Here is a 13,166-nt window from a genome sequence, read left to right as displayed (position 1 = left end):
CATCTTCAAATCAACACGACAAGGGGTCCAACCCACAAAGAATTACAGCCTCGCCCTCTCTGTCTAATAGCTGCGAATGGCTGTTCTGCTGCGACTCCTTGGGGCATTTCGTGGGTGTGCTTGTATGTGTGTCTAAGGGCGCGATAGTGTGCACTTAAGTACAAAACAAAATTTGAACAAATTTTAGCTTATTGTGTTGCAGCTGCTGCAGGCGACTCCGAACTAAGTGATGCGAGGCCATATATGTACGTACTTAAACATGCCCCAAAAATACAGCAAAAAATGCCCGAGGAAAACCGCAAAGGCATCGGCCCCAGCTCCGACACCACCACCACCACCACCACCACCACTAGCACAGGTCCCAGTCCCAGGCGCTGTATTTATACCCTGTGAATGCTGGGAATGCCTAAGTAGAGTATCAAGAGGACTCCATTTAATATATATGTATGCATCCTTGATCAGGATGATCCGCCTAGACTGGAATTTAAAATCTTAAATGATTTTCTAAACTGCATTTATTACCAAATATAAAGTCCGAGCAGAGCAAAAGTATATTTATGTGGATGGACACTTTTCGTAGGGTATTTACTATTGCAGCGACCCCAAGTCAGTCGAGTCTCTTGGTTGTTTTCGCTTTAAGCATTGCACATACGCCGCATTGGCCGAGTTAAAACTTTAATGAAATAGGTCGTGCACTTCTGCCGGCTGCTGCCTCTAGGTGGGGCAAGGAGCGCGGAGACTCAAGCGTGTTAGCTTGTTAGCGCATAAGGACAACAGCAGCAGCTAACAAGAGGGATAACAATAAGAACAGTCACCATGTATATTATTTGGGTCGCGTGTGAAAAAAGACTAGGGAGGCATCCACACTGCGGCACATTGTCATCTTGCCACGGCAAACATTAAATTATCTTGTCAACTGCCACTGTTGCCGCAGTGCGTCCTTTTTCAAATCTAGAATCTGGCGCAGCTTTATTTCAATAAATACGCGACTGGAACTCCGAGACGTATATACTCTGCCATTAAATTAATTAGATCTGATTCACTGCGGCTGCAGTTACTTGCCGGATAAAGGCAGATTATGTTACCCAAGCTGAGTCAAAAGTTGCCGTGGGCGAAGGTAACGGCCATTAAAATATATACCGTCGTTTAATTTTAGAAAACGTATCGTTACCACAGCGGCAATTAGGGCTACCCTCGGCCATTAGGCGAGCCGTACCATGTAACAGCAAGAACGTTGCAAACGGGCGCAGCCGACTACCCAATGCTCGTTCATACGGAATATATAATTAATAGATCTATATGAGGCGAAGGAGGAGAGGTATGGGTGAGATAGGGAGATGAAGCTCGCATATTCAAATGATATAAGAGGGTCAGAGGGTCAGTACCTATATACTCATTTCACATTGTGAGCGCGTGCACAAGTTCTATGGAAAAGCAAAGTCAATATATCATTATAAAGGCACTTACACTAAATGATCTAAAAAGAAATGCGGCCAAATAAGCTGACGACCCGGCTAGGTCGGGCAGACACAGCAGCCATGTTGCTGGCCTCGCAGGAATCGGGAGAGCGAACGATAACAGCAGCGAGCACGAGAATGGGACGAACATAGGCCATTGTACAATTTTAATTGCTCTAAAATGTTGTAATACAACACGAACCACAAATAAATAAAATTTGCTGACATCAACAGGATGTTTTGCGGGTTCCTGTGCGGAGCGAGCGTAGGCACAATGGAGCAGGAGCAGGCCGTAATGGTCTAATGACTGGCTTTGAAATTTAATTTGGTCGAAATGGAGACAGAGTCAGAGTCACAGTCAGAGCCAGTGGAACTCATTGCCCTGGCTAGCCTCGCCTGCCTATTGGCGTGTGCATAAATAGTCCTAGTTGGGCGGCGCAGGAAATTGTATGGGCTTTGTGAAGGAGCTCTGTCAGTCTGCCTGTCTGTCGGTCTGTCCGTCTGTCTGTCTGTCTGAAGGCAAAAGTTTTAGACACTCGCACAATGGGAATATGTGTATCCTCATCAAGTCCAATAGCTTAGTTGCTGCTCATTTATATTATTTACAATAAATTTGTGTTCTCATTTAGTTTTCACTTTTATCGCAACCATTCAAAGGCTATTACGAAGCAGGTTTCCATTGAGGAGAATTGCCTCTTTGTCCGTTTGTCGGTATCGCTGCGATGTGCGACCAGAGATTCCATAATGAATTGTTTAATTTCGTTAGTATATCGTTTCTTTACTGTCATTATGTAACTCTGCCTGCCGCCGATGACCGAACGCATCATCAATGACAGTGCACAAAGCATTTCTCAATTTCTTATTTCACATGATTTTCACTTATAAGATTTACAGTTTTTTCTTTGCAGCAATTAGTTTTTATAGGATTTCGCGAGCTGGACAAAGTTTCGTTAATAATTATTTTATACTTAGCCATTTTCCCCAGATTATAAAAAAGTGCAAAATTATTTCAGAAATCGGACGAGGAGCAGGCAGGATAAAGGATACGAAACAGAAGACGCAAAGCAAAAGGACGAACAATCGCCCTCGAAGGCGAAGAGAAAAGTTTTATGTTTCACTCTTAATTGCGGCATTTCGATTAAGAAAAATTAATAATGAAACTTTTGTTATTATTTGCGCTGCAAAGATGAGCGACAAGCAAGCGGACGAGCAAGAATTATATAAAAGCAATGGCAAAGGGACATCGCTGCCGACGTCGACGTCAACGAAGTCAACCTTTGCCATTGCGAGTTCTCCTTACAAGCATAAAGTCAATTTCTCAAAACTTTATGATTTTAATGCCGAGGATACTAAAAGGCTGACCCACAAAGCCCGCCCAGCAGGAACTCAATAATATATATATATATATATATATATATATATATATATATATATATATATAAATATATATATTCCTATATATCATATAAACTTATCAGCAGCGTTCATTTATTCATTATTATCTTATTCAGCTTATATTGCTTTGACATCATCATCTTAATCATCTCCATATTGGTCTTTATAAAGTCATCTAAATTCCAGTCTAAATAGAGAAGGGAATATACGCTAAAGTAGCATCCATATTCTGTCAACAGATGGACAGAAAAATCATCTATTATTACGTAGCCCCTTCTACAGCCTCTTCGCAACGAGTGTCTAAAACTCCGTATACCCTAATTACCCATTTTCCGCTTCGAGCAGTAATAATATAAATACGCACACTCAGAGGCTTAACGACCATCCGCACACCTTCCTCAGCAAACATGTACGACAATCAGCTGCGCTGTTTTGGTAGTTAAGAGAACGCTGATAGTTAAGCTCTCCACTGAAGTGCAGAGAATTCCGGAACGAGACACAGGCAAAAAGTTTTGGCACTCGACTCGACTCGACTCGAAGCGATGTCGTCGTCCTGCCCATTGGCCCCGTCGGCGTCCCTTTTGACAGGCACGTCTTTTGGCCGCTGCATTAAATGAAATGCTGCGAGCAGAAGAAAAGCAAATCATGACTGAAGTGTAAAACTTTTCCCATTATGCAAAAATGAATTTCCATGCCTTAAAGTGGAAGCCCGGGGCTGGAATGCAGATTAAATTCTATACAAAAACAATTTTGTTTCGCATCGAATTAGTTTACAGAACATAAAATTTAAAATACTAATAAAAATTGTGAACTTCAGTGTACTAAAGTGTAAATCTATAATTTCCCTGGAAATATTACGAAAGTCTAAAAATAGACTCGTAAAATATTGATTTTCATCTCAATTCTGTACAGCTCCATCCACAGACACGTAAATATATATATCGGCAAGTTACTTCGGCATTGTGTCCCTTTAAAGCGGAGCCTTATGCTGCCGCGTCCTGCCGATAGCCAGAACTAATAAAAAGGGTTCGTGCTGGAAGAAGTTGTGACAACTTTTTCGGTGTCCAAATTGATTCTCAAGTATTGGCCCACAGGCTGGAGAAATCGTTCTGATTGCGCTTTAATAGCGCCTAATGACCGGCGACAAATGTGGCAAATTACTTTAATAGGTACTACGAAATAATGAACCCCGAGCACACTTTACAGCAGCAGCTCCCAAGCAGAGCTGGCCGAGCGCAAGCCTCCGCAGTCCGGTTCGAAGGGCTGGACCTAAAATAGCTTTCGGCACTCGCCACGAGACGCCCAAAGGGGGGGCAGCTCGAAGGGTCTAATGCAGGGAATATCGAGTGCAAATTATGGTGAGTTTTGCGAAATTGGAATGCCATTGTGGCTAAAAGGGTATATATTTAATGGCCACGAAGTGCTGCCTTCTTTAATGTGAACATTTGTTTTCTTTAATTTCCTTGCTCACTCTTGTTTTTCTCTTCCCCGTCTAATTGTTTTATTTTTAATTGTTGTGGCACAAAGTATTCTACTGCATTCTACTTCCAGTTTGTGGTTTCCACACACACAAAAAGGACTGCAAAAGCTTTTTATCCCATTTCGGCTCCAAACCTTTGCAGTAGCAAAACAAAAGGAGCCCACATAGCTACATAGCTGCAAAAAAGTATACAAAGTTATGAAATTGAAGTGCCGACCTGCAAGTATTTCTCTCTTTATGTATATATATATGTATGTATGTATGTGTATATATACAGTTCTTTCTTTGCAGTGCCACGAAGGTGAGCAGTGCAGACACTCTGGAGAAGGCCAACATAATGCAAACAATTTCTAATTTTTATCTGCCCGGAGATATGGAAAACCACGGTATAAAGTTTTATTAAAATGTAAGTGGCGACCCTTGAAGTACATACATATATCTATGCATATACTCTTCAGCACAACATTTCCCAGTGGAGCCCACTTACTTGGTTTATCTCTACTTTGGCATTTCACTCTATAAGGTTAAAGCAAATAGTTAAATGTAATTCAGAATTTTTTTGATATCTTTTCAAGTTCCCGCATTGCATAGCATTTTTATCCAAAAATAGCATAAGGACTTTTATTTTTGCCCTAGTCCTGCTAGGACCCAGTTACTGCCACAGCGGACTTTTGTCATGCTGTAAAAACAGTCGAACTAGGTCAATTTTTATGCTTCACTGCCAATGGACTGAAAAAAAAAACAATGTCCAACAGTTAGAGGAAGGTGTGTCTGTGTGTGTGGGTGTGTGTGAATATGAACCCGGGAAATTCAATAACACCCACATTGTATGCCCTCACCTCACCTCTGTGTGGAAAGTGCGCAGATCTATGGCTGCCGCAGACTGATGCGACTTGCTGCAGCTCGAAACTTGGAGCTTGGGGCTTGATGCGAAAATCGCATTCTGCATTTTCAGTCTTCCCTGACGTCATAGAGTTGAGGCAGTTGCCATGTTAGTAGTACAGGAAATTCTGTGTATCTGTCGCACTCGAGCTGAAGCTGGGAAAACAAGTTATCTCTTATACCAGGCGGCGCTCTTATACGAGTACGGCCGATCCCCTTCCAGTATGACTTCTTCAAGTCGAGCCTACCCGATCGCTGCCGTGGTGAGTATCGCTATGCTGTAGAGCTTCTCGGGGCTTATGTTTTGTGCTCAGCATTCGCATCATTATGCGCGCCAGTTTTTGGGCGCCATCCAGAGCCATATAACTGCTTTTAAGCTGCACTAGTGTGTGAGAATGTGTGGGAATGTGTGTGCAAACAAACATCTCCAGCATTCAAACTGAGTGAGCTTCATCGAACATCGAGAGAAAATTTAGGCAATACATAAATGTGCCTCATTATTACCTGAAGCAACGACTTTTTCAGTTTCTCAGTTTCTCAACTTTTCGATTTTTCATTTTTCGTTATACGTTTTTCGTATTGTATACAGCATTTCGGATTTGGTCTTCTATTCACATAATCGCATAGCAGCACGCCTAACTCTTAGTCTATTATGCTCCAAGTGCTCTCCAGTTGCTCAGTTCTCGCTCTGTGCTGCTCAGTTCTGCTCCATCTCCATGCCCCACTGCCAACTTCCTCCATTTCGCTCCCATTTGGTATCATATTCAAACAGAAATTCCAATGAACTGCGGAACGACTGACCAGTCGCTGCCTCTACTTCTGTCCCTGCCCCTGCCTCTGCCTCTGCCTCTGGCTAGCTGGTCACTCACTGGTTCTCCTCTTATGTCTCTCAGCCCGCGAGTTATTTTCAGAGGCTCTCGTTTTTTTGTTTTTTGATGATATTTTCATTTCGCTGTCGCTCTATAGCCACTTTTTGTTTGGAATCTATTTTGTTTACACATTTTTCCGTCTGTGCGAGTTTGGCTTCCCGCCTGAGAAATTATTGTTTAGCAACGTCATACGTCTGCGAGTCCCTTGTATCGGCTCTTACAATTGCTTTTCATTTATAGCGAGAGATGTGAAGATTAAGGCGATTGATCAATTAAGCAATTCGTAAAAATGTATGAAACAATTCTGGCCACATCGGATCAAAAGTAATCTGCTGTGTCTTGGTCAACGCGCAGACAGTGTTGAAATGAAGATAAACGCAGCCATTTATCATTATTCACAATTTGTAACCATTGCCATTAGCCTCGGTTTGCGAGACGTCCAGGCACTCGGAGACACTCGGAGAAGACAGCTTCAAAGAATGGCCAATAATAACAAATGCCTGTGTTTATTTGTGTTTGTATTTGTGTTTGTGTTTGTGTGTGTAATCAATGTTAAATTAAGACAGAGCGAAAGTCTAAACAAATGTTTGGCATTGGGGTTAAGTCAAGCAAAACGCAATTCTGTTTATGGAAATTGCAATTTCCTCCTTGCCTATCAATTGCAGCTGCCAGCAGCTACAAGCTCAGAACTGATACAGCTCAGATAGATATACATGCTTGTGGGCTTTACAATCTTCAATTACATTACCCGTCGGCTTCTTGCCATCGACAGTCAGAGAGCCAGAGACAGAGACAGAGCGAGAAGAAGAGAGTGGGAAAGAATGGAAAGTCGCAAGCAAAAGCCCAGCCCGGCCCAGACCTAAACTATAGAAGCAATCAAACTTGAACTACTCAACCCAGGCCAGAAATAGTTTTACACACATTTTCCGATTGTTTTGTGGCTCTGTTTTTATGCCCTGTTGTGCATTGTCTGTCTTTTTCTGCCGTGGCCAGCTTTGTAATTGAATTGTGACATTTACATACACTTTGCAATTGTAATTGAAAAATGCATAAATTGTAATTACATTTTCGCCTATTCTGTGCGCCGATAACAGCCTTCAATTTCCATAGAGAGGAGGTGTGATTCAATTAGATTCGTGTGTGCACAAACACTTCAGGCACTGTAAGAGGAAGCTTCTTAGCGAGTGGGTATATTTCTATCCCAGGCTGACCCTATAAATTAGATGTATGCTTGAATAGAATCAACATTCGACTAAGCTCCTAAGGCAATCGAAGTTTTATTGAAGTTTTGTTAAATAATCGACACCACTTTCTATATCGACTATAATCGATATCAAACTAGAGTTACTTGAGCTTATCCACCAAATAACAGACGAACTCAGAGCATAGTCGGATATTCCCAAGGGAAACCACTTCTATTTATGTTTACTATGAACTATTATAGGAAGAGACGGCTATTTACTCACCTCACTGTCGCAAGCATTATATAATGTGTTTAAGCCCAATCCAATCTAGTGCCTTGTTTTTCGCTGGGACTCTTCAAAAATGCCAAACAAAGTGGCTGTACCCAAAACCTTGTTGGGCTTCAGATGAAATGTCCAACAGCAACTCAGCAAAATTAAATGCTCAAGTAATAAAAAGCAGTTTTTGTTGTTGTTGTTGTGGCTGTGGTTGTCGTTGTTTTGTTGTTGTTGTTGTTGTTGTTGTTGTTGTTATCCACGTTGGCTTTTAACGTAATACAAATCGGGTTTTATTAAGAAAAACTCCTTGTTGGGTTTCTGGTTCTGTTTTTATTAAAGGTTGTTGTTGTTATTGCTGTTGTTGTTGTTTTCGTTTTTGTTGTTTTTGTTGTTTGCTGGGGAGCGCGTTTTACACTTTGTTTACAGGATAATCGCTTGATTTATGACACTTTCTTTTCATATACATTTACTTTTGTATGTGTGCGCATTTTGATGAAGGACCTCAGCAATGGCTGCGCTGCTGTGGCTGCTGCTGCTGCCGACGGAAACGTTTCCGTTGACTTTTACGTGGAGCTGGGCTACGGGCAACATTTCAAGGGTTGAGAACAAAAAAGAATACATAAGACGTAAAATAAACGCGAGGGCCAAGCATAAACATTCACATCCCACCAATACACTAGCGGGACGTCGACTTTTATGCACAACAACTTAAATCAATACAGCGTAAAAATAAAAAAATTATGTTCGATTTTGATGTTGTAATCGCATATGGTCAAAGGAAGTTGTTTGCTGTAAAATCCCGATTGGATGGCCACTTTTCGACTTTTTTCACGCCCTTTTTGCTAGCACTAGATTCACATACACACAGACACACACTCACATACACTAACATACATATACAGTATAGAATTTGGTTTGCCAAGCACGTGACTCATTTGGCATCAGGACACGCTGTCCGAGAATTAGTCCTGAAACGCATTATATAATTATCACACAGTGTAATGTATTGTTGGAGCCTTCACGAACTGCTTCCGCAACTTTTACAATTTGTCCACCTGCCTGCCGTTCGCCGTTCGCCTGCTGCTTTGTTTTACTTTAGTTTTTCGCCTAACCTTTTTTCCCAAAAAGTTGCAGAGCCACTAGCCAGAAGCCCGTAGCCAGAAGCGAGGCACAGCTGTAAGATGCCAGCACTCAGTTGCCAATTTAAAGGCAATGCCTGGCACGTCGAACAGCCAGCTCCATATTTCTGTTTCGGCTTCAGTTTGGCTCTGCGACGCGCCTCTCTCTCTCTCTCTCTCTCTGTCTCTCTCTCTCTCTCTCTCTCTCGCTCTATTGGAAATTCGCTCTGCCGACTGCACAGCTTGGCTGAGCACCAGCTTTCCAGGCACAAGAACTCTGCTCCCAACAGCATTTTCGTAACAGACCATAAAACCAACCAAGTATTTGGGCAATATTTTTGGTAGCTGAGTTTAGTGTTAGTTGTAAAACCTTAAGCTCGGTCTAGCGCTTTGCTTCTTCCAAATGAGCTATTATGCGCTTTGCTCGCCTAGTAAGAGTAATAATAAACAACTATCCATGGCAAAGCATAAAACAAATTCTCTACGATGAATTCCTAAACAGCTGACATTGACTTGAAATGGTCTTGTTAGCGCATAGCGTCCGCTTAAAATAGCGGGAAATATTCACTTGCGCAACTTTAGCAAACATCCTGCACGACAACTACCCTGCATTTGCCATTTCCCCCGCCTCATCGCGCCCATCGCAGCCAGAACTTAGCACACAGCTGCGTTCCAGCCAGCGTTCGAGCGAGCTATTGACGACGCCGACCTACTCTTTCTCTCGCTCTTCTGCTCTCCGCGTGATCCTTTGGGTTGCAATCGAAAACTGGAATTTTTCTTGCACCTCCGCTCTGACTCTGACTCTGACTCTGTCTCTTGCTCCGACTCTGACTCTGGTGATTTTCTCTAGCACGACAGCCGCTGGTTTTTCTTTTTGTAACCTGTGCATCCGCGCGGGTGTGGTCCTCTGGCAGTGAGCGTGAAAATCATGAACTTCGTGGCTGTTACAAAACTGAGAATCACTCCCTGCTTTTCCTCCACGCTTACGAGTATTTCGTGTTTTCAATATTGATGTGGCTCCATACACAATATTATTTCTTCAGCACAGTCCGCACATAATTGTCGCACCACCCCTTAGAATGATTTGGGGTGTTTGGCCTATTTGCTCGCTTGTACAATTTATTTTGTTTAATATTATTATTTTTTGTTGTTAATTTTCCATCTAATTTTCATCTTTACACACTCACATATACATACACAGATGTGCGCACACAAGCGAGGCAGCAGGCACAGGCACAGGCACATACACTGGCATACACCCCACACACACACATACACACACTGACACTGGCACTAACACAGTCACAGGCACAGAAACCAGACACAAACAGCACTTACAACTTCACTGAGAACTGAACGTTGTGTTTCACAGTCCGCGTTCACGTACGCCGTAGCAGCACAACAATTGAGTACTAAATCTGCGCCGAGCTCAGCGTCAGGAATAAAGCAGTAGCGCTGCCCGATGATTGCAGCCACCACAACTTCCGGAGAGCAACCTCTGCTGAGAGCACGAACCGAGAGAGCGAGCCAGTGCGCGAGAGTGAGTGAGAGAGAGAGAGAGCGGGAACCTGCGCGAAAATGCCTAGCAGACGACTCGCACTCGCACTCGCACTCGCATTGGCTCTGGCTCTGGCTCTGGCTGGCTGACTCTTATACCCGCACTGCGATGCCGACGCTTAGTTCGGCAGGCGAGCGCGCGAGCTCACCTTTGCTACGCTCGTTGGCTAACCTGTCCAGTCGGGTCGAGTCGTTGGGTGTGTGTGCACGTGCGCATGTATGCGTGCGTATGTGTGTCAGCCACTCGATAACCCTTTAGCATAGCCCTTCTGCTGCGACAGCTGTCGACTGCGAGTGCGACTCAGGTCTCGAGATCTCGGCTCCATTGAATAATTATCTCAAGTTTGCCAGTTCGCCGTTGCTTGGCCTCAGTAGCGGACTGCTAGCCCTTTGCTTTGACCCAAAAACCAGTTTTATGTTTCGTTCTGCACCAGCCAACTCGTTTCCCACTCACCGCCACCAATTGAAGTTTTGTTTTCAACTTCGAGGCGCTGCGTAGGCCCGCACAAAAGTCGACAGTTGGCCACTGATCTGGAAATGTGTGAAAACACCAAACTCGATCAAACCAACAACAACAAGAACAACAACCGCAACGACCAAGACGAAGTACTGTAAACACTCAACTTGTTTGCCAGCCACCTCTACAATGTCTCACTATTACACCGTTCAGCACATCTCCTCCATTGGCAATGCTCGCGTTTGGTAAATGGTTTTTTAATTAGTGCCGGACAGGTTTGCTGAGCCCAGCTTCGTTTGCCTCTGAGAAGGCACTTGGCCGGCTGGCGCGTCTGCTACCTGCTGTCCGAATGGCATCCTGCGTCTTCACACGGCATTAGAAGTGTTCTGAAGGTTGTGCCATTTGCAAGCATTGGCCTCAGCGAGATTGTAACTTGTCATCGAGTTCTCACGGTGGCTGCCTCAAACTGACCTACGATGTAATATTTCAATTAGCCTGGCCTGCGAGGCGCTAACTCGCTGGCCAGCTGCTAGAGCTGCGAAAAACCCAGTTTTATTTCGCTGTCAGTTATTTCCCTTGCAGTTCAGTGAGAGAACTTCGCAGGACCGCTGGAAGGCGAGAGACTTGACGTCTGCGCTCTCTAACGGTCTCTCTTCCACTCTCTCTCTCTCTCGCTTTCTCTCTCTGGCTGTCTGTTTGCCACGCTCTACTAAAAGAACGTGCACCTAATATAGCCGTCGAGCAATTTAGGGTAACCTAGCCAGCCATCCAACCCGAACCCCAACCCCAACCATCTGCCATCAGGCATCCGCCATCAGCCGTTGGCCAAAATGATTCGTTTTCGCTGAATTTCATTTGGCTCACATGTAGCCTGAGACTTGGCCCGCTCACCAGAGGTAGACCCGAGACGAACTTATTTATGCTAGATTCAGGCGAATATATACCGTAGGTTGGCCTGAGCAGCCTGATTTATGCATTATATTAGCGTTGATTTTAGCTGCAATAAATCTGCAAATTTCGGCGACGTTACGTGCCATAAACCTATGCATGCTAAAAATAATTTACTTTTGCCCCAAGTGCCCGCCTGCCTTGTGTACCTGTGCCTGTGCCTGTGCCTGGTCCTGGTCAATATCCACAGATTAATTGCCCCGTACTTCATTGGCTCTTCGTTAGCTATTTATGAGCTATTCAGAGACTAATCAAATCGACTCGAGATACGGCAGCATGCATCAATGCCAAGTAACACTCATAAATTCCACTTGCATGAAGCTGATTTGTCTGTGGAATCACTTAAATGAAAATTAAAGTGATTTCGTCTTCCATGCTCCAATACTCGAGAGCTGTTGGCATAGTTAGTAATTACCTTGTTATGCTCGCTCGCCAACTGCAGTAGAGTGTATTGGATTTGCGTAAGCCCCAGCCTGCAGAAAGGATAAATTTCACAGTTAGATCTCTACTAACATGGTCCACAGATAGACATAGATACAATAATTGATTTTGTCTGTTCATTTACTCTCTAGACCGTTCACGAGTATGGTGCAGTCGGGTGGGACCGTCCACAACGCTTCTACTTGTCCTTTTAATTGGACACGGCAACGAAGCTTACAACTGGCAATGGCAATGAGTAGTTAATAGGAAACCAAACACCCACTCTATTCCAATCCCTCCGACTCATCTCCGATTTTTGCAGACAAATAAAAGTTAAAGCTGTCATCGAACGGCGCATTGGCAAGCGGACAGGTGGGGGAGCAATTGTGTATCCCATCAGCCCCTGGTGTTCGATCCTAAAAAGGTCGGCACACATACGCACACACCCCCACACATACACAGCGTGAATGTGAGGAATTCTCCAACAGTTTTGTAAGCCAAGTCTAAGACTAGACAGTCGCAGCATTAAATAATATTCATAATTTGCAGGACCTATGTCGCTGCACACAGACATAAAAATTAAGGTGTTCATGTGACCATAAAAACAATAAAATATTTAACACAAATTTTAACTTAATGCTCCGGCCATAAAAATGTATGAGTGAAAAAAATATGGCTGCCTACTGTGCGGCATCGTTAAAAACAAGCTAGCTATTACAAAGGAGGTGTATAGCCCGCTCAGAAGGCAGCGTAGGAGGCGGAGCAGGCCAAAGGAACAGGAGGTGCCGGAGCAGCAGAAAGAGGCAAGTTCTTGCTGCCAATGCTGCCTCATTAAACCAAAAATTACACAAAGGATAACGCGCAGCTTGACGGCGGCGACCGTGGCTACAAAGTGTTTTTTTTTTTCCTTTTTCCTTTTTTTTTTTTTTTTTTTTTTTTTTTTTTTTTGGCCAAGTGTATGTGTTGTTCTCACTTCTAACCCCGCATGCCGTATCCCTCACGCCTTATCCCTTAGCCATTACCATTTGGAGTTGACCTACTAGTGCTGCCTCTCACCCATCGAGACCGACATGGAGACAACATAAAGCCCCAATATATATCAGATCAAACCAGATTTTCTGAA

General features: G+C 43.7%; 1 protein-coding gene across 1 annotated transcript in view; it reads right to left on the bottom strand.

Moving 5' to 3' along the window:
* Positions 1-10,071, bottom strand: part of LOC6586927 (protein turtle) — a 40,600-nt gene extending 30,529 nt beyond the window's left edge. Inside the window, 2 exon segments of the mRNA XM_044009055.1 lie at positions 7,550-8,116; positions 10,000-10,071. The gene's annotated coding sequence lies outside the window, so the exon portion shown is untranslated.
* Between the last annotated feature and the right edge of the window lie 3,095 nt (positions 10,072-13,166).

Source organism: Drosophila mojavensis, unplaced genomic scaffold (assembly GCF_018153725.1).
Source record: "Drosophila mojavensis isolate 15081-1352.22 unplaced genomic scaffold, ASM1815372v1 contig_36, whole genome shotgun sequence".
NCBI lineage: Eukaryota > Metazoa > Arthropoda > Insecta > Diptera > Drosophilidae > Drosophila > Drosophila mojavensis.
The sequence above is the reverse complement of the archived record's forward strand: the minus strand, read 5'-3'. Positions and strand labels throughout refer to the sequence as shown.